Raw genomic sequence first — 21,655 nt, 5'->3', positions numbered from 1 at the left:
GAGGGTGGGTCTCAGTGGTTAACTTTGATCTCCTTGGTAAGGATATCATTTGTGTTTGTACATGTACAACCTTATTTGTGGCAAATAGAGGCAGGGCAGAAAGCTGTCCTGTATCTCTTCTTAATTGCCTTTGGCTCCAGAATTCGTCTCAATTTAGGATGACATGTTGTGTCTCACACATCAGAAGATGAGTATAAATGTGCATGTAGGAAGACATTAATCAAGGGTCTGGTGTGTTCATTATGAATTTAAACTTGGGACTTTCAAGATGGCAGAATAGAGGAGGTTGCTTTCCTGGCTGCTCCGTGGTGTGAAACCAAGAAAGCAGACAGGCAGCTTCTCAGCAAGGTGAGTGAACAAAAAACAGAAAACAAAAAAATGGGAAGGGACTTTATGGAACTGAAAACTGGACATTCAAAGCCAATCGGGGACTCAAGAAATTGGATATGATAAAATAAGGAAGAAATCCCCAGTGGCACAGCCACTGGTGCAGCTGGGCCAAAAGCACCAGACAGAAAGGTCCCTCTGTGAGCAAAGTGGAGGAACAAGCGAAATAAAGGAACCTAGGTTTTTAGGAGGTTTGAGGCATGTCTGCGTCAGATCATTTAGAGATCAAGGACATTGCCCAGAAAACCTGAAAGATGTGCTGCACAATATCCATATGCAGGAAAGAAGCCACCATCTCTCCAAGCAGTGTGCAGAGGACAGAGGAAGAAATCCTTTTGCAGCTGCAGTGCAGGAGCCAATTCCTGGCAAACCTGAGTTTGGCCTGAATACAGGTAGAGTGAACATACCCTACATGACTTAGAGTGTGCTTAAAAGACCAGGGAAAATTGAACACGAAGAGAGGTTTACACAGGAACAACCTGTCATGGAAACATACCCATCTCTGCTCCTCCCTCTCCAATCCAGCTGCTTGAGAGACCAGCTGGGAGAGAAGTATCTGGTTATAAATTTGCAAGGGCAGGAGCTGGAAAATTGAATTTGGAGAGTGAACCTAAGACCAGGAAATGTGGGGGCTGCAGGTAATGTAGGGGACTAAGATTTTGCTCCTCCTCCACAAGAGTGGAACTCAGGGGAGATATCAGGGGTACAGTCTTCCAGCATGGACTGAAAATTACTGGGTACTTGAGGTGCACTGATTTAAAGTCTCCAGACTGGTTGCCATTCAGCAAAGACCCTGGAGCCCACCTAAACCTAAACCATGCCTCCAGGAATTCCACCTATGGGATTACCTCTCTCACTAAAGCAATCCAGAGGGTGGTACATGATGCTTCAGACAACCCCACCTAAAACTGCTGAGAACAGAAGTTGAGAATCTTTCCCACTTCAACTGAAAGACTTCTTTAACTTTTCATCAAGATATTTTGTTTGATCTTTTTTCTTTTTTGTTGTTTGTCATATTTTTCCTCTGTTTAATTGCAACCTTAATGGTACATAAACATTTATACAGACTCATATTTTTATTCTCATTTCTAGCATTTTGGAAGCCAGTTACTTTTAAGGATCAGGTTTTTTTTGTTTGTTTGTTTTGAAGAGTAGGAAGTTTGATAGTATATTTTAGTTTTATTTTGTATTCTTTAATTTTTTGTTCAATTTTTAAAATGTCTTACTTAAGATATGCATATTTTTCTCTTACCTCTCTACTTTCCTAGATTCTCTTTCACTTTTTTTGTTCCACTAACAGCCAATCTCTATTTTTCTCTTTCACTCTTCCTATAATTTTTTTAACTTGTATTTCCTTTCCTCTTCCTTCATACTCATCATATCCTATAACACTGCTTTTCTCTCTCTGCTCATCATTTGAAATTGTAAGCCCTTTTGCAAACTTGATGTTTTTGTTATAAGCAATAAACTGATCATATACTTTCTGTTTATTGTGATAATTGGCATTGTAGACTTCATAGTAGGAACTATTTGGTTTAATGCTGTATACTCTTTGTATTAGTTGTTGTTATTATTTGTCTCCTCCTAAACAATGAGATACTGGAAACCTTCAGAAACACTATAAGTCCACAGGAGAGAAACTCTACTGCCTCAGATCCATACTTTTAAATAGTTAGACATACAAACAAAATGAAAAAGTGAGGGAATGAATTGCCACAAACAAACCAAGATACTCTAATAACAGAATCCACTGACACCACAGTGGAAAAAATGTCAGAGAAAGAGTTTAGAATATATATATATATATATATATATATATATATATATAGTTAAACTCATATGTTAAGTAAAGGATGATATAAGAAATGAAATCAGAGAGACAATATAGGAAGTGAAGGATCACTTCAATAAAGAGATCTCTGCGAAAAACAAGCAGAGATCCTCAAAATGAAGGAATCAATAAACCAAACTAAAAATTCAACTGAAAGCATCACCAATAGACTAGATCACATGGAAGACAATTTCAGGCAATGGGGACAAAATAAATAATCTTGAAAACAAAGTTAACCACGAAGAAAAGATGTTAAGAGATCATGAACAGAACTTCCATGAAATATAGTCTAACCTGAGAAGAACAAATTTAAGATTTATTGGAATAGATGAAGATTCAGAGATACAAATGAAAGGAATGGACAATTTTTTTCAATGAAATAATATCAGAAAATTTCCCAAACCTTAAGAATGAAATGGAAAATAAAATACAGGAGGCTTACAGGACCCCAAATATATGAAATTACAACAGACCCACACCAAGGCATATTATCATGAAAATGTCCAACATACAGGATAAGGATAGAATTGTAAAGGCTGCCAGAGAAAAATATGAAATTACTTACAGAGGGAAACAGATATGAATCTTAACTGATTTCTCAACCCAGACCCTTGAAGCTAGGAGTTCATGGAATAAGATACACCAAGCTCTGCAAGTAAATTGATGCCAACCAGGAAAACTATACTCTATACCCTGAAAAATTAAGCTTCTAATTTGAAAATTAAATAAAGACTTTCCATGATAAATAAAAGTTAAAAGAATGCACAACTAGAAAGCCTGTAGTATATAATATTCTCAACAAAATATTTCATGAAGAAGAAATGAAAAGTAAAAGTGAAAACCAGGAGAGGGAGGAACTACACTAAAGGAAAAGTCAATCAACAGAGAAAATAATTCAAATTATAAACCAGAAATAAATCATAATGACAGGGAATAAAAATTATTTCTGAATCATAACATTGAATGTTAATGGCCTAAACCCATCAATCAAAAGACATAGACTGGCAGATTGGATTAAAAAATAAGACCCAATAATATGCTGTCTCCAAAGACTGACTTCATAGACAAAGACATCCACAGACTGAAGGTAAAAGAGTGGGAAAAGATATCAATCACATAGATTGCATAAACAAGCAGGACTCTCTATCCTCTTATCAGTTAAAGTGGACTTCAAGCCAAAGTTAATCAGAAAGGACTAAGAAATTCATTTCACACTGCTTAAGGGAATTATACCTCAACAAGACATAAAATTATAAATATTTATGCCCCAAACAACGGAGCATTTACATACATCAACCAAACCCTTCTCAGTTTTAAGAAGCAAACAGACTACAACACAACAATACTGTATGACTTTAACACACCTTTATCACCACTGGATAGATCCTCCAAACAAAACTAAACAAAGAAGCTATAGAAATAAAATATACAATTAATAATTTAAACTTTACATACATATATATAGAATATTTCATCTATCAATGACTGAATCCACTTTCTTCTCAGAAGCACATGGATCCTTCTCTAAAATAGACCATCTATACCTCAAAGCAACTCTCATGGAATAAAATTAGAAATCAACAATAAAATAACAAAAGATACTCTAAAACCTAGAGACTAAATAATGTTATTGAATTATAGATAGATAGCAGAATAAATCATGGATGAAATAAAAGAATACTTAGAAGTAATGAGAATAGAGATACAACATATCAAAATCTCTGGGACACTATGGAGGCAGTGCTAAGAGGAAAATTCATTGCACGGAACCCATTAATTTAAAAATAGAAAGTCAAAAAATAAATGACCTAATATTACATCTCAAAGCCCTAGAAAAAGAACAAATCAATGTCAAAAGCAGTAGGAGATAGGAAATAATTAAAATCAGAGCTGAAATTACTGAAATTTAAACAAAAGAAATAATCCAAAAAATCAACAAAACAAAAAAAATTTTTTTTGAAAAAAAAAAGTAACAAACCCTTAACCAACAGGCTAACAAGGAGAAAGCGAGGGAAAACTCAAATTACTAAAATTCATAATGAAAAAGAAAGTATCACAACAGGAACTACTGAAACAGTTCCAATAATCAGAATTTTGAAAATTTCTACTCTAATAGAAAATCTTATAAAAATTTATACTTTAATAGAAAATCTTGAAGACTTTGAAAAATTTCTAGAGACATATGATCTACCCACATTGAATCAGGAGGACATAGAAAATTTAAGCAGATTAATTTCAAACAATGAAATAGAAGACACCATCAAAAGCCTATCAACCAAGAAAAGGCCAGGACCAGACAGAGTTGGTCAGAATTCAGTTTCAGCTGAGTTCTACCAGGCCTTCAAAGACGAGTTAATATCAATCCTCCTCAAATTATTCCATGAAATAGAAAATGAGGGAACCCTTTCAAACTCATTCTACAAAGCTAGTATCATCCTGATCCCAAAACCAAAGACCCATCAAGGAAAGAAAATTTCACACCAATATTCCTGATGAACATTGATGCAAAAAAATTCTTGATATAATACTGGAAAATCACATGCAGAAACATATTAAAAAGATAGTGAACCATGATCAGTTGGGGTTCACTCCTGGGATGGAAGGATGGTTTAATATATAGAAATCAATAAATATAATTCATCACATCAGTAGATTTAAAGAAAATAATTACATGACAATCTCAATAGATGCAGAAAGCATTTGAGAAAATACAGCATCCATTCATATTCAAAACACTAGAAAAATCATGGAGAGTAGGAACATAACTCAACATTATAAAAGCTATATAAACTAAATCCAAGGCCAACATCAGTCCAAATGGAGAAAAATTGAGAGCATTTCCTATAAAAACTGGAACAAGACAGTGATGCCATCTTTCACCACTTCTATTTAACGTAATACTCTAAACTCTAGCCATAGCAATTAGAAGAAAGAAATTAAAGGATATGGATAGGAAAACAGGAGCCCAAACTATTACTATTTGCTGATGACATGCTTCTGTACTTAGAAGACACAAAAAACTCCACCAGAAGGCTTCTGAAACTCATAAATGAATTCAGCAACATAGCAGGATATAAAATAATTAACACCATAAATCAGATACATTCCTATGCATCAAGGATGAATGAGCTGAAACAGAAATCTGGAAAACTATCCCATTCACAATAGCCTCAAAGAAAATAAAATATTTGGGAATCTATCTAACAAAAGAGATGAAAGACTTCTACAATGAAAACTGCAGAACACTAAAGAAATCAAAGAAGACCTTAGAAAAAGGAAAGATTTCCCATGTTCTTGGATAGGCAGAATTAACATTGTCAAAATGGCCATACTGCCCAAAACACTGTAGAGATTTAATGCAATTCTTATTAAGGTTCCAATGACATTCTTCACATAAATAGAAAAAGCAGTCATGAAATTCATTTGGAAAAATAATAGGCCCAGAATAGCAAAGCAATCCTCAACAAGAAAAGTGAGGCAGAAGGCATCACAGTTGACCTTAAATCATACTACAGGGGTATAGTAACAAAAACACCCTGGTATTGGCACCAAAACAGACGTGAAGACCACTGGTACAGAATAGAAGACACAGAGACAAACCCACATAAATACAGTCATCTCATATTAGACAAAGGTGCCATAAACATACTTTGGAGAAAAGATCTCCTTCTCAATAAATGGTGCTGTGAAAACTGGAAATCCATATGTAACAAAATGAAATTAGACCCTTATCTGAACAAAACTGAACAAAACTCAACTCAAAGTGGATCAAGTACCTAGGCTTCAGACCGGAGACTTTGTATCTACTAGAAGACAAAGATGGTCCAAATCTCAATCACATCAGCTTAGGAACTGAATTCCTCAATAAGACTCCTGAAATGCAAGAAGTAAAATCAAGAATCAATAAATGTGATGGACTCAAACTATAAAACTTCTTCGTAGTAAAGGAAACAATCAAGAATGTGAGAGAGCCTACAGAATGGAAGAAAATCTTTGCCACCTACACCTCAGATAGAACATTAAATTCTAAAATATATAAAAATTCAAAAAACTTAACACCAAAAAAAAAATAACACAATCAATAAATGGGCAAAGGAATTGAACCCACACTTCACAGAAGAAATATAAATGGTCAAAAAACTATGAAAAAATATTCAACATCATTAACAATTAGAGAAACGCAAATTAAAACTACTCTGAGATTTAATCTCACTCAAGTCACAATGGCAATTGTCAAGAATACAAGTAATAATGAATGGCAAGGATTTGGGGAAAAAATTCACTCACACATTTCTGGTAGGAGTGCAAATTAGTGCAACCACTCTGGAGAGCAATATGGAGATTCCTCAGAAAACTTGGGATGGAATCACCAAATGACCCAGTTATTCCACTCCTCAGCATTTACCCAAAGGACATAAAATCAGAATACTATAATGATGCAGCACATCAATATTCACAGCAACTCAATTCACAACAGCCAAGCTATAGAACTAACCTAAGTGTCTTTCAACTGCTGAATGGATAAAGAAAATTGTGGTATATATACACATTGGAATATTAGTCAGCCATAAAGAAGAATGAAATTAAGACATTTTCTGGTAAATGGATGATACTGGAGAATATCAGGTTACTGCAATAAGGCAGTCTCCCCAAACCAAAGGCAGAATATTCTCTCTGATATATGGATGCTAACCGTAACAAGGTAGGGTTGGGACTGGAAGTACAGAAGTACATTGAATTCGACAAAGGGAAATGAAGGGAAGGGAGGAGGGATGGGAATGGGAAAGACAGTAGAATGAATAGGACATAACCTTCCTATGTTCATATATGAATACACGACCAGTGTAACTCCACATCATGTACAACCACAATAATGGGAAGTTATACTCCATGTATGTATGAAAGGTCAAAATACATTCTACTGTCATATATAACTAAAAGGAACAAATAAAAACAACTTTAACTTTATCCTACAGTCCACCCCAATGAAAGATAATACAAAAAACTGCTACCAAGGAAAGATGGAAGTTCCACTTATAATAGATTATTTTAAGTTAGTATGTACCATACTTATTGCCCTGTATTAGTATAGAAGTCTATCCTGTGGCTTTGGTTACATACAACACAGAAGACCAGACACATCCAGGGGATATCACATGAGACTCACCCAGATATCTCTTTTAAATTAATATGAGTATGTCTTTGAAAATAGACGTTAGAAAAGACTCTTAAAATGACATTAGAGGGCAGTGAAGATTAGAGCCTCTAACTTCTTTGAGTCATGACAGGTTAAAAAAGAAAGAAAGAAAAAAGAAAATTGTGAGATTTATAGAGAATGAAAGGAAACTGAATGGCAGTGTTCAGATATTGGAGATGTACTATCTCCTCAGAGTTTAGCGTTGACTAGGTATTAGATAGGGGTTAAAAAACGAAAGTATACACACACACAAATATACGTATATATATATATATATATATATATATATATATATATATATGTATATGTATATATATAAACACACAAATATATATATATATGTATGTATATATATATATATATAAACACAAATATATGAATATACACACACAAATATATGTATATACACACACACAAATATATGTATATACACACACACAAATATATGTATATATACACACAAATATATATATATACACACACACAAATATATGTATATACACACACAAATATATATATATATCTGTATTTTGTACCAGGGATCGAATCTAGGGATACTTGCCCACTGAGCCACATCCCCCACAACTTTTTTTTTTTTTTCCCAAGATAGCATCTCACTAAATTGCTAAGCCTGGCTTTGAACTTGCAGTGTCCTGCCTCCTGAGTCTCTGGGATTCCAGGCCTATGTCACTGTGCCCAGCTAAACATTGCCTGTGTTTTTCAGAATATGAATCTTCACCAGGTAAAATGTCTTTAAAGTAATCATGTGAAAATATGTTAACTATGCTCTGCGGCTGCTCTGCCTGGCCCTTCCCAGCCCTGCCTTGCCTCCAGGAAAGAATGTTGGGCCCTCTTTACTCAGCTCTCTAACACTTCCCTGTTCCTCTGATAAAGCACTAGCCACACTGTGTCTGCAGCCCTTGGTGGACCTCAGACTCCATGGGAGTTACCCTTGGGGGGTAATATCTCTTTTAAAAATGGTTCCCTTGGTGGATAACTCCCATGGAATCCCCCCTCTAGTTCCTGACAACAGATGCTTGTTGAATAATTTTGAGGGTGGAGAGAGAAAAAAGGAAGCTATAGGGTACGTATTCAAAGTTGCATCATGGGAAGGAGAATGAGCAGAGAGCAAAGGGGATGGAATTAATTTTAAGGACTATTTTGCTTGACTGAAGAAGTAAAAGGAAAGAGGATTAGAACCAAAAAGTGTTGATGGCCATGCAATATTGATTTGGAGGGAAATCACTACACGCATCTATCTGTGGTGTAGACTTGGGCTATTTTTGGATCACGTGGAAAAGGGGAATAGCCCAGCAATTCTGATTTTCATTTGCATCGAGGCTATTTAGAGATCTGGGTTGACAGGTCTTTTAGGAAATTCTCAAAGCTCTGTGTGATCTAAACAATGACTCGGAATTCAGAATGATTCATATACTACAATTCTCCTCTTTGTGACTTCTACTTAGTCAGAAACTTCTTTTTTTCTTTTTAGTTTGTGACTTGAGACGTTAGGTCACAAGACAGATAAAGGAAAACTCCAAGTACTTCTTCTTCTTTTACAGGAATAACAAAGAATACACAGAAGCAAAAATGATCATGTGTGTTATACATTTCATACATGTGCCTGAAAGCATATGTCCAGATTCTGTCTAATCACACCCATGGAAGCAAGGCATGCAATTTCACATTCAGCCTATTGATAAGAATCACTTGGATAGTCTTATATTGGCATTCTGTCAATCTTCTTTTGTAATTTATTCCTGAAGCTATAAATATCAAACCAATTCTTTCCCTTTCCTAATATATGTCATTTGCTAATATCTTACGTCACGTAAGAATATTCTATCTTCTTTAGGACATTAGCATTCTTACTATTTGAAGTTTATTTATTTCAAAAATAATACTTGGGCTATTTCTGGATCATGTACAACTTAGAATTTTCTGGAAATTAACAAACCTCTGGGTCATCACAATGTTTGTTAAAAAGGAAGACATCCATATCAAATGTGTGAGATTCAAAATATATAAATCTAATATGTGGGACCTAATCAAACCTAAGCCTTCAGATTTCATTTTGTTCTTTTTCTGCTTTTCTCACTTAAAAACATTCAGATGTCAACACCACTGTTGAGATAGCATATGGAGCAGGATTTCATTCTGCCACTGATACAATGGGTAACTGTGGAATAGTCTTTAACCTTTTTGAAATTCACACCACTAAGTCAAAAAGAACTTTATTACAAGGTCAATAAGATCATGTCTGTAGAGGATTTCAAGCTCTCTTAATTCTCAAAATGATAAACAAATATGAGGTTTTATTATCATTATCATTGGCTTCAAAAGGAACTTGTCTTTCATAGCAGTGGGATAAAAAAATAAATAAATAACCCGACTGTGGTGTTTATCAAATAAATGTCAGGGCTAAAAATTCAGGAAGAAACTGAAGAGGCAGAGGTAGAAAAACCTTGTTTCATTGATACATCAGTAGTGAGCACCAGCCTGAGCAAGACTGAATCCTAAATAATCTATCAAGGCAAAACTCTCTCTCTCTCTCTCTCTCTCTCTCTCTCTCTCTCTCTCTCTCTCTCTCTCACACACACACACACACACACACACACACACACACACACACACACAACACACAAACACACACACACAGTCTTTTAATTTCATTTCATTTACCTGTTATTCAATCTATTACTCATCCCCCCATGTTAAATTCAAAAGACAAGGATAAGTAAGATCACTCTAATTTTATTTCTGACTGCTTTTCTTAATGAATGTGTTAATGGAATTTCCCTAGATGTTTAATGTTGCATATATTAATGAAATCTAGCAGACTACTTCTGTTCGGTTAGTCCAAAACACAGTCATTCAATCCTAAGGAGTAACATCTATAATCTCCTGATTTGAAGCCATCCATAACTTTTAGATGAAAACCTTAACATTTATAGTAGTTATAATTCTATTGTTATAAAATCAAAAGTGACACATTTTAACATAGTTTATCCTTTGCATTTATTTAAAGCTTAACTGAAAGACAAAAAGAAAATCTGCTTCATATATCTAATTGTGCTCATTGAAATGTAAATCCCAGTAAGTGACACGTGGAGAAGTAAATGGACAAACAGCAAAAAAATAAAAATGTATTCCCTCTATACAGGCATTTGTCTTCTGATAGCATGAGTAAAGCTTAAGTCAGATACAATTAAATGGACTAAAGCTTTAACAGTGACTTTTGAACTGCTTGAATTAACAAAATCAATCCTCATAAATTAAGCCATCAATGATCTATGATACAATTAAGTTCCATAATCAAAAATGCTACCGTGCATGCAGTGTCACTTGTGCTATTTCTGACACTGAATTTTAACTACTGCTGGCTAACTCTTCCTGCAGGGTTGTGTAAAACTCCATCTGGCACACGAGACAGCAACGTTATGATACACGGTTTCTTTTCTATTCTTCAATTTAGGCTGACATCTGGTGGTCCAGGGGACCGACAGGCAATCTTTCTGAATGTAAACCAATTCACAAATGCGGCTTCTTTCAGTTTTCCCTTTGTCTTTCCAAAGTGTTTAAAATTATGACCAAACCAATTAATTACATGGAAATTCACATAGAATAACAATTTAAACAGCAGAACAATAAGGGTGAAGAGATTGACCTTCACATGATGAATTATATACATGTAAGTATATGGAACTCCGGGGTGACCAAAATGCATCAATAGAAAGCACCATATATTGGCCAATTAGAGCCACTCAGAAAGGGGACTATTTAATGGCACCACACTGGGGATCATAATGGAAATGTGGTAGATGTAAGATTTCTTTCTTTCTTTCTCCTTGTCAGATTAGTTGCAGGGAGGGAAATGAAGGAAATGAGGAGGAGGGGGAGGGAACACTGCATAGTCAGAAATTGATGTTTAAACAGGCATAAAGAAGTATTCAAAAGCATTCATTCCCCACCCCCCTTTGGGAAGAAGGGGGCACTTCCAGCAGTTAGCAGCGGTCCAGATGGTAAAACACATTGGGCCAGAAGCAGGAGCAATTCAACTCTCTCTACACCTGGGATATGCATATAGCACACGCATATGCACACGAATACACATACACACACACACACACACACACATCCACACACCCCATCCCCACCTATCTCCAATTAATTTACTATGGTATATTCCACTAATTACAAAATCATGGAGGAACAGAATAATACTTTGTCAGTCTTATGATTTTCATGCCATTTGTCTACAAGCACAGAAAAGAAAAAAAAACTCCTGTGATTTTTTTCCATATTCAACACTTAGCTATATTATTCTGTAGAGACTTAATAAATTGATATTTTGTGCTCAGATTGGTAATTTTTCCCCAATAGTTTGTAGTGATTGTGAATAGCATAGAAAATAGATGTAATGGTTGAATTAACTTTAACATACCTCCTTATTTATGAACTGCTTTGTCAACAGAAATATAGGCAAATCTCCCTTTATGAAAAACAATCACCACGTAAAGCAAAACAAACAAACAAACAAACAAGTGAAAAAACAGCTTTAATCTGGTGCAAGGAAGATCATTCTGAATGTTTGGTTTGGTCCCTGTTTCCACTTAACCTTGTGACTCTGAAAAGGTTATTGGAAGGAGTGCCAATTATGCTGGTGCTTTTGAAATATGGCCAGGTCCTCTAGAAAGCAGATTTGAGCTGCCAATACCTAATCTCATAAAGGTCACTGGAAAGTTCAAAGGAAATTGCTTTTAGTTACTATGAAACCCCTAAGCGGAAATGGGTGAGAGTTAAAACACCTACCTGTGCTTACCAGGCATTTCTCCCGTCTTAAGAATGAGGTTTAGTTTTAATCAGTAACTGTAAGGTCTGTCCAGAAAGAAGAATTTTCATTTTCTTTTAACAAACTCGTAATTATTAAGTAAACTTTTCAAGACAGAAAATGCATGTTCTATGCCCTGGTCGGCAATTGGAATGTACCCCAAAATCCATTTGTTGAAGGATTGGTCATTAGCCTGTGGCAGTATTTGGAGGTGGTGGAACTTTTAGGTAATGGGTTCCAGTAGAAGAAATTCAGGTTAGTGAAGGGAATGCCCTCAAAAGGGATAGTGGAGGACCCTCCCATTGTTCCACTTCTGTTCTTCGCAGCTGCCATGAGATGAGAAGATTCATTCCTCCACATGTGGCCCACTGTGATACCCTGTCACCACAGGCCCAAAAGTTATAGGGATAGCCAACCATGGACTGAAACTTCTGAAATTCGATCCAAAATAAAGCTTTCCTCTTTATAGATTTTCTCAGATATTTTGTCACAGTGATGAAAAGCTGACTAACATATTTTGTAAGAAAATTGCAAACTAATCATCAACAAGTAAGGCCATGCCATTCTGGTAGACTTCATATGGTTGTTTTATTTATTAAGGGATAGGGCAGAAAAAATTTGTAACTGGAATGTTAGAGGCACTAAAATAGGTCTAATTCCCACAAATATTTTATACCAATTATTAATGAATGAACTCTCAAATGCAGACATTGGCTTTGGGCTTTATGTCCTTTCTGAAGATAAGTAATTTTTCCAAGAAATCACTTTTAAAACTGTGTTTCATTTAATTTTGCCTTATTTTTGATTGACATATGTGATTATACATTTTATAAGGTTCAATACAATATTCAGACATGTGTATATTGTATAAAGTTTGAATCTGGGTAAGTAATATAATATTATGTCTCATTTTTATCATTATAATTTCTTTAGAAAATTTTTTTGTCAATATATTTTATTTCTTTCAATTATATTGCTCTAGATATAATAATGATGCCATGTTAAAAATAATTTAAACTATTTCCTTAGAAATATAATATAGTACCTTTATCTTCCTACTCTATATTAGACAAAGCCCTAAAGGTATTTCTCATGTACATGATTGTGTAAGTCCTCCATTCTGAGACCTCCGTTGTTGCTGGGTAACCCATATGAAATTCCCTCATCAGTTCCACCAGGGCCATTTCCTGCTGCCACCTCTACTGTCACTGCTCCTTGCTGCTGCTGATGTGGCAGTGTCAACCAAACCACACCAGCACTGACATCCTGACAAGAACACTCCTGCTCTAGCCCAATGCAGGTGGTGTGATTTTGGCATCAGAGCACAGTGACAAAAGATGCTGTCTAGTTTCAGACTTAGATTTCTTTCCTTCCTTCCAGATATGGTTTAGATGTTAGTGTCCTTCCGAAGCTAATGTTGAGACAATGCAAGAAAGTTCAGAGGTGAAATGATTGGGTTATGAGAGCCTTGACCTAATCTACTCATGAATCCCCTGATAGGGATTAACTGGGCGGTAACTGTAGACAGGTGGGGTGTGGCAGGAGGTGACAGTTCCCTAGGAGTCCTGCCTTTGGGGTTTTTATTTTGTTGTGATGAGGGAACTCTCTCTCCATTTCCTGGTGCCATGTTCCCGGTTGCTTTTCTCTACCACACTCTTCCACCATGATGTTCTGCCTCACCCCAGACCTTGGGGAATAAATTTTCAGCCTTCTATGACTGAGACCTCTGAAGCCATGTGCCCCCAAATAAACTTTTCCTCCTCAAATCGTTCTTGTCAGGTCTTATATTCACAACAGGGAAAAAGCTGATTAAAACACTTCCTTCATTCCTTTCTCTCTCTCTCTCCCTCCTTTCCTTCTTTTTCTTAATTCTTTTTCTTCCCTCTTTTCCTAACTTCCTTACTTTTCCCTTTTTTCATTCCTTCCACCCTTCTTTATCAAGAACACTGTGGCTTAACTGACACACATAGTCATTAAACTATCTATGTAGAATGAATATGCCATCACCAGGGAATTTTGTGATATAGTCTCAAGCCATATCACAAGCAGAGTGCTCCAGCAGAGAACTCTCAGAAGGAAGCATAGCTTTATGAAGGTTAAAGGTAAGAACCAAACTGGGTCTTTCTCTTCGTAGTAGGGTAGAGGTAGATCATTTTTAGATGGATATTTGTTTTCCTGAAATGGTGCTAGTATTTGTATGTGGTTATCATCATCATCGTCATCATCATCATCATCACAAACTCTATTTTTCATTCTTTCCATATTTTTTCATGAGTGCATTATTCTTGTACATAATGGTGAGACTTGTGGTTTCATATTCATACATGCACAAAATATAACAATATAATTTGGCCAAAATCATTCTCCTGTATTTCCCTTTTGCCTTCTCTCCTTCCTTCCCCAGGTCCTTTTCTTCTAGTCTACTGATCTCCCCTGGGTTTTCTTGAGACTCCCTGTCCCACCTGCTCTGGCCACCATTCTTTTCCTTTTTCCTCTGTAACTTCCACATATGAGAAAATCTGCCACCCTTGACCTTCTGAGTTTGTATTATTTCACTTGTCATAATAGTTTCAAGTTCCATCCATTTCCCTGCAAGACATAATTTTATGTTTCTTTGTGACTGAATAAAACTCCATTCTCTGTGTGTGTGTATGTGTGTGTGTGTGTGTATCACATTTTCTTTATTTATTCATTTGTTGATGAACCCAAGGTTAATACAATAGTTTGGCAATTGTGAATTGTGCTGCTATAAATATGGGTATACTTCTATTGCTATAGTAAGAGAAATTGTCTAATAATCTTATTTGACAATCTTAGATCTATAGGGAACTATTTTTAAAGCTTATAAACAGATGAAGATAAAATAAAATACATGTCAGATCAAAGAAAACAAAGTTATGTTTACATATATTAATTACATTTTGGTCCTTCTTATTTTTCTTATATGAAATATGATTTATAGATGTTATAGTACTGAATTACTGGGAAAGGAAAAAGAGAGAGGGAGTCAGTGAATCTAGGACAACCTGGTTTCCTTATCCATAAGGATTCACATTCAAGGATTCAACCAACCTTAGATAGAAAACCTTTGGGGGAAAATGTATCTGTAATAAACACGTACCAACCTTTTTTCTTGTCTCCATTCCCTAAGCATAATAGTATAGCAACACTTCACATGGTGTTTGTTGTTACAAATAGTTTATAGATGACTTAATGTATACAGGAGGAAGTACATAGGTTATATGTGAAGACCATGCATTTGATATCAGGGACTTGAACTTCCACACATTTTAGTATATTCAAGGTGTTCCGGAACCAATCCCACATGGATATAGAGGGACAACTGCACGTGATTTATTTTTTCTCATTGTCAACCAAATTCTCATGAGATTTGGGGGAGGGGAGGGCAAATATTAATTTTTAAATAGAGTGTTCTTTATACACACACACACAAACACACACACAACACACACTCACACATACCCTGGATTGAATCCAGAGGTGCTTAGCCACTTAGCCACATCACCAGCCATTTTTAATATTTTATTTAGATACAGGGTTTTGCTGAGTTCCTCAGGACCTCACTAAGTTGCTGAGATTGGCTTTGAACTTGTGGTCCTCCTGCCTCAGCTTCCAGAGCTACTAGATTACAGCATCCACCACTGCACCCACCAATAGAGCTATTCTTGAAATGGATTTATTGTTCTCTAATTCAAGATGTGGACATCTTGGTCACATTATAGGTACATCACATTGTTGTTGATAATATCGTAATGAAGAAATAAGTAGTATGAATAAGGTAAAATAAAGTAAGATATTATGGAGAACTTAAGTTTGTTTTATGCAAGAATACAGAAAATATATTTAAACATGTTAATGTATAAACTGTTATTTTAAAATAAAAATCATAGTTTCAGATTTAATGAAACTTGACACTTTAATAAGTGGAATTCAGTCTAATAATCATGCATAAATATTAGCAGTCCATTCCTTCAAACTAGCAGGCTTTCAGTACCTACAGCAGTGGGAGCCACTGCACAATTCCATGTTTAAAATACCAGAACTCTGATCTGGGGTAGTGATATTTGTGCCAGTCTCTAGCAGGTTGTCTGACACAGAGGTGAATCATCTTAGCATGTTCCACTTCCAGATGGTTAGTTTGGGTAGACAGTGAGATTAGAAACCTTCCTGGTCAGCCTGCCAAGAATTTCTGGGATGGCCCAATATTTATGTACCAGAAAAGCAGTGGCTGCGTGAAAGCAGCTGTCCTGGCTGCTGAAATTTCCTTGGTATAGAGGGAGCAATTGCTTTCCTTTGTTGGGTTTTTGCTTTATTGTTGTGGTTGTTGTTTTTACCTGCATAGTCACAGCAAGGATTAAAATGGTTAGCATTTGTTTATCTCCTTTGAGAGCTTTTCCTGCCCAGCTGTCTATAGTTCCAGAAGCCATTATGCATGAAGTGATAGAAGCCAAGTAACAGATTCCTCAATTCCTTCCTAACCACTTTTCTTTCTATCCTCTCTCATTGCTGGATGTCCATGCAGCCTCATTATGGGAGGCATAGCACAGAAAGTGAGTCCACCAGAGGCCAAACGAGTTTGCACAAATGAAGCAGTTTAATAACAGCAATTAAGCATGCCTTAAACTTAAAGTGGCACCATTTGCAAAACATATGTGATTTACTTTCTTTTGCTTCTCACATTTGTAACCTGGAATTTAGAGTCATTATTTGGGTAAAAGTTTTATCTCTGAAAAAATCAATTATATACTGGCCACACGTTAGGCACTGGAAATAAAAAGATGTTTAAGAAATTGACTGACCATTATTATCTGACAGAATAGTACTTCTGTAGAAATATACAAAGTCCTGAAAAATAAAAAAGAATGAACCTGTCTAGGCAACAGAAAAAAGTCTGTGAAAATGAGACTTGAAGAAGGAGTGCATTTATCAAGTGGAGAGGATGGCATCTTGTTTCAGAAAACAGAATGAAGAAGAACAGCCTGTAGAAGTAGTAAAAGCACAAAACAAGAGCAGAAAGCAAAGTCAGAACATGGAGGAATGTGTATGATTGCATAAATATTTTCAATTTTATCTTATGGTTTTGAGAAACTACTGGTGGATTTTAAGTAAGTAAATAGGGTTGATGCCAAGAGCTAGTTGAGAAGGAGAGAGGCTAATAAGGGTGGAAAAGATAAGTAAACCATAGATAAGTAGCATTTATAGAGAAATATGTATATGAATCTATGTGTGTGAATAGAGATAGATAGATAGATAGATAGATAGATAGATAGATAGATAGATAGATAGATAGATAGACAAACAGACAGATTTGTCTGGGGGTGGGGGATTTTTTTTTAAGAACAACCATGAACATAGTGCCAGGATGTATGATTTGTATCAGTTACCTGTTAATTGCAGCAATTGAAGGCATTTTGCACCTGAACAGATAATTTCAGGGGGAAAAATTTAGGACTTGCTGAGAAAAGAGAAGGGGCACATGAGTTGAGTCTGTGGGAAGAGAGAACATCAAATGCACTGCAGTGTGCAGAGAAACCCAAGAGAGAAGAGCACCTACTTCTTAATCATTCCATTGCATTCATTTCTTTACTAGGAATTTATAAGATGAGAACAGCCAACATTTCTCTTATTTAACCTTAAAATTTTAATTATAATAGTTCATGATTCACTTTAGTATGACCCTTTTTGGACAACTGATAAGATGAAATCATTTTTATCAAGCTTATTTCTCCAAAAATCTAGAGTGTAGCTTTATTATGGGAGTTTTCAAAAGGCAGCACTGAAATTCTTAAAGAATTTTTCAATAAGTCTTCCACCCTTGAATAATTTTAAGTAGTATTTTTATCAAAATTACATAGATAAATTATTGATGAGAATGCATATGCAACATGGGACTTGGAATTAATTTAATGTGAAAGGTCAATTCTCAAAATCACATGTTTCTATTCCTCTCTGCTGTGAGGAATACATCACTGAAACGTTTCAAATATGTTGCATTAAGCCATTTTCCAAATAATAAATTAAGTTTCCTGCAAAATGCTAAGATATTTCACTGCATTCATGGTTAATCAAAAAATTCAAAACAGTAAATAACATGTAATTTTGTCTTATTCCAGAATCCTTAAGGAATTCCACAAATACTACCCCATCATCTTCCTCATAACCAAATGTACTCTTGACAATAGTGGCAGAAAGAAAAAATGACTTTGGGTGGAGGTTGAAATGATTGAGTTTTGTGGTGAGAAAGTTTTTTCTCTTTGATTTATCTCAGTCCACAATTTCCCATTATTGAAATTTTTGATTAGTTTAAAATAAGAACACACCTTTCATAATTTGACACTTGATTTCCATTTCAGCAGGGGTCCCACATCAGGCATAGTAGTAATACTGACAGTATTTGCATATAACAGGAATAGAGCGGGAATGCTTCTTCATTCCCCAACCGTGCTTCCGGCTCAGGAGCTCCTTATTGTGTACTCAACCACATCCTGAGTGTTCTCTTTGCCTTTAATCTCTTTCTTCCTTGAATCCATCATTTTGCCTGGTTAATCTTTCTTTAGACCACTACTCTGGTCACCATCCTTCTCAAAAGACCTCTGACTCTCAATTCTCTCCCTCAAAAAATATTTAAATCCTTTAGATCAATGACTTGTCATGTTTTTGGGTTCCTATACCAGGAAATCTGTTGAACATAATGAAAATTAGGGGCTTTCTTCCAAGAAAATGCAAGTATATTTACATTTATGAAATTTCCATACAATGTCCAGTTAATTTGCAAACACACTAAAATACATAGAAATAAGAACTCTTGTGTTTCTTTTATTTCTTCAAAAAAGGTCACATATTAGTAGTTTTTTTATTTGTTGTTTTTAGATATACATGACAGTGGAGCATATTTTGACATATTATGCAAACATGGGGTGCAACCCATTACAATTTTGATGCTACTCTTGTGGTTGAACATGATGTGGAGTTACACGGCTTATGTATTCATATCCCACCATAGGAAAGTTATGTTTTTTTCCTATTCCCATTCCTGCTCCCTTCCCTTCACTCCCCTTTGTCTAATCCAAATGAACTTCTATACTTCCCCTCTCTACTCTCCCTTATGGGTTAGCATCCAAATATCAGAGAGAACATTTGGCCTTTGTTTTTTGGGGATTGGTTTATTTCACTTAGCATGTTTTTTTTTTTTATTCTCCAATCTGATCCATTTACTGAAAAATGCCATAATTTCATTCTTCTTTATAACTAATTATTCCATTGTGTATATATACCACATTTTATATATCCATTCATCTGTTAAAGGGCACCTAGGTCAATTCTATAGCTTGGCTATTGTGAACTGAGCTGCTATAAGCATTGATGTTGCTGTGTCACTGTAGTATGCAGTACATGTGTATGTGTGTGTATATTCATATTTTTAAGTGAGTATATAGATGCATGTGTAGAATATGTTTTCCTGATGCTGTGGACAGAATGTTTGTGTTTCTCAAAATTCATGTTGAGATCCTAGTCTCCAATGCTGATTTTAAATCCTCTGGGTATATATGCCAAGAAGTGGGATAACTGGGTCAAACGGTGTTTGACCATTCCAAGTTTTCTAAGGAGTCTCCATTTTGCTTTGCAGGGTGATTGCAACAATTTGCAATCCCACCAGCAATGTATGAGTGAACCCTTTTCCCCACATCCTCACTAACATCTATTTTTACTTGTATTCTTGATAATTGCCATTCTGACTGGAGTGAGATGAAATTTCAGTGTAATTTTAGTTTGCACTTCTCCAATTCCTAGAGATGTCATACATTTTTTATCATTCATATTTCTTCTTCTGTCAAGTGCCTGTTCAGTTTCTTTGCCCATTTGTTGATTGGGTAATTTGGGGGTTTGTTTGTTTGTTTGTTTTTTGGTGTTAAATTTTTTGAGTTCTTTATATATCCTGGAGATTAATGCTCTATCTGAGGTGCAAGGCAGTAAAGATTTTCACCTATTCTGTAGACTCTGTTCAGTAGTCTTTTTACTAAATGTCAGTCACTATTCTGGGTACTGAGGTTCAAGTACAGTAAATAAACTATGAGACAGTAATGTTCATTGGGGAAAAAATAGAAACCATAGAAGTGGACAATTAAATGGGTGAACCAGGAAAGCCTTCATTGAGAAAGTGGATTTTGATCAAAAAACTGAAAGAGTTAACTATCCATATGAATATTATCCAGGCATCAGAATTACCAAGTGCAAAGATGAGCATGATTGTTATGTTTGAAGAGCAAAATGAAGAGAGTGAGAAGGTAAGCAGATCCAAATAGCCAGAGAGTGACATTAAGCAGATTATGTGGCATTTCACAAGTCATAGTATGCACTTTGGTGCTTATTTTGAGTGAGATATCCGCCTTCAAAGTATATGCAAATTTCTTCAGAGTCTGGTTTTAACAAAATTTCCATCTTTACTGTTATCACTTTCCAAATCATGTACCATACTTTTGCATAATCCTCAAAATAAAGTAAAATTTAACCACTTGTATACATGAGTCATATATATGTATATAAACATATGTGTGTATATACATATACATACATATATTAATATTTTTAAGTCAGTATACAGATGCATGTGCAAAATATCTTTTCCTGATGCTATGGACTGAATGCATGTGTTCTCCCAAATTCATGTTAATATCCTAGTCTCCAAGGTGATGGTATTTGGAGGCAGATTTGGGGGAGATAATTAGTGTTAGTCATCAACTCCCATCTTGGGGTCAATACCCTTACTAGAAAAAGCGGGGGGGGGGGAAGATACAAGACCTTTCTCTTTTTGTGCATCTACCAAGGAAATATCATGTGAAGACATGACCAGTTAGAGGGCCTTCATCTAGAATCCAACCATGTTCACCCCCTGACCTTGGACTTCAGCCTTCAAAACCATAAGAAATAAATGTCTGTTGTTTAATACACCAAATTTATGGTCTTTCATTTTAGTAGTCTAAGTTGACTAATATACCTGGAATTAATTACTAGCAGTTAGTTCACACAAACTAAAATTTCAAAATTAATATCAAAATGACATTTGATCTCTATGGCTTATTAGTCTCACCTAAGTTTAGAAAGTAATATTTTAAAACTGTTACCAAGACAGAAAGAAATCATGTGAGATAACTCAACTTCTAGTAGGAACATTGCTTTTTTATTCAAAATATTAATTTTTAGAAATTAATCAGTACATATAATATTATAAAGTCATTAAATAAAGATTTTGGACTTCCTCAAGGATTTATTGATAATCTACTAGGTTCTAGGATCTTACTAAGTACTAGAGGTGATTAATACACATCAATTAGGTTTTCCTGTATAAAAACATTTCAAAACTTTATGGTCAAAAATAACAAATCTTTAT

This window comes from Ictidomys tridecemlineatus, chromosome 9 (assembly GCF_052094955.1).
Source record: "Ictidomys tridecemlineatus isolate mIctTri1 chromosome 9, mIctTri1.hap1, whole genome shotgun sequence".
Classification (NCBI taxonomy): Eukaryota; Metazoa; Chordata; class Mammalia; order Rodentia; family Sciuridae; genus Ictidomys; species Ictidomys tridecemlineatus.
This window is presented reverse-complemented; position numbering follows the sequence as displayed.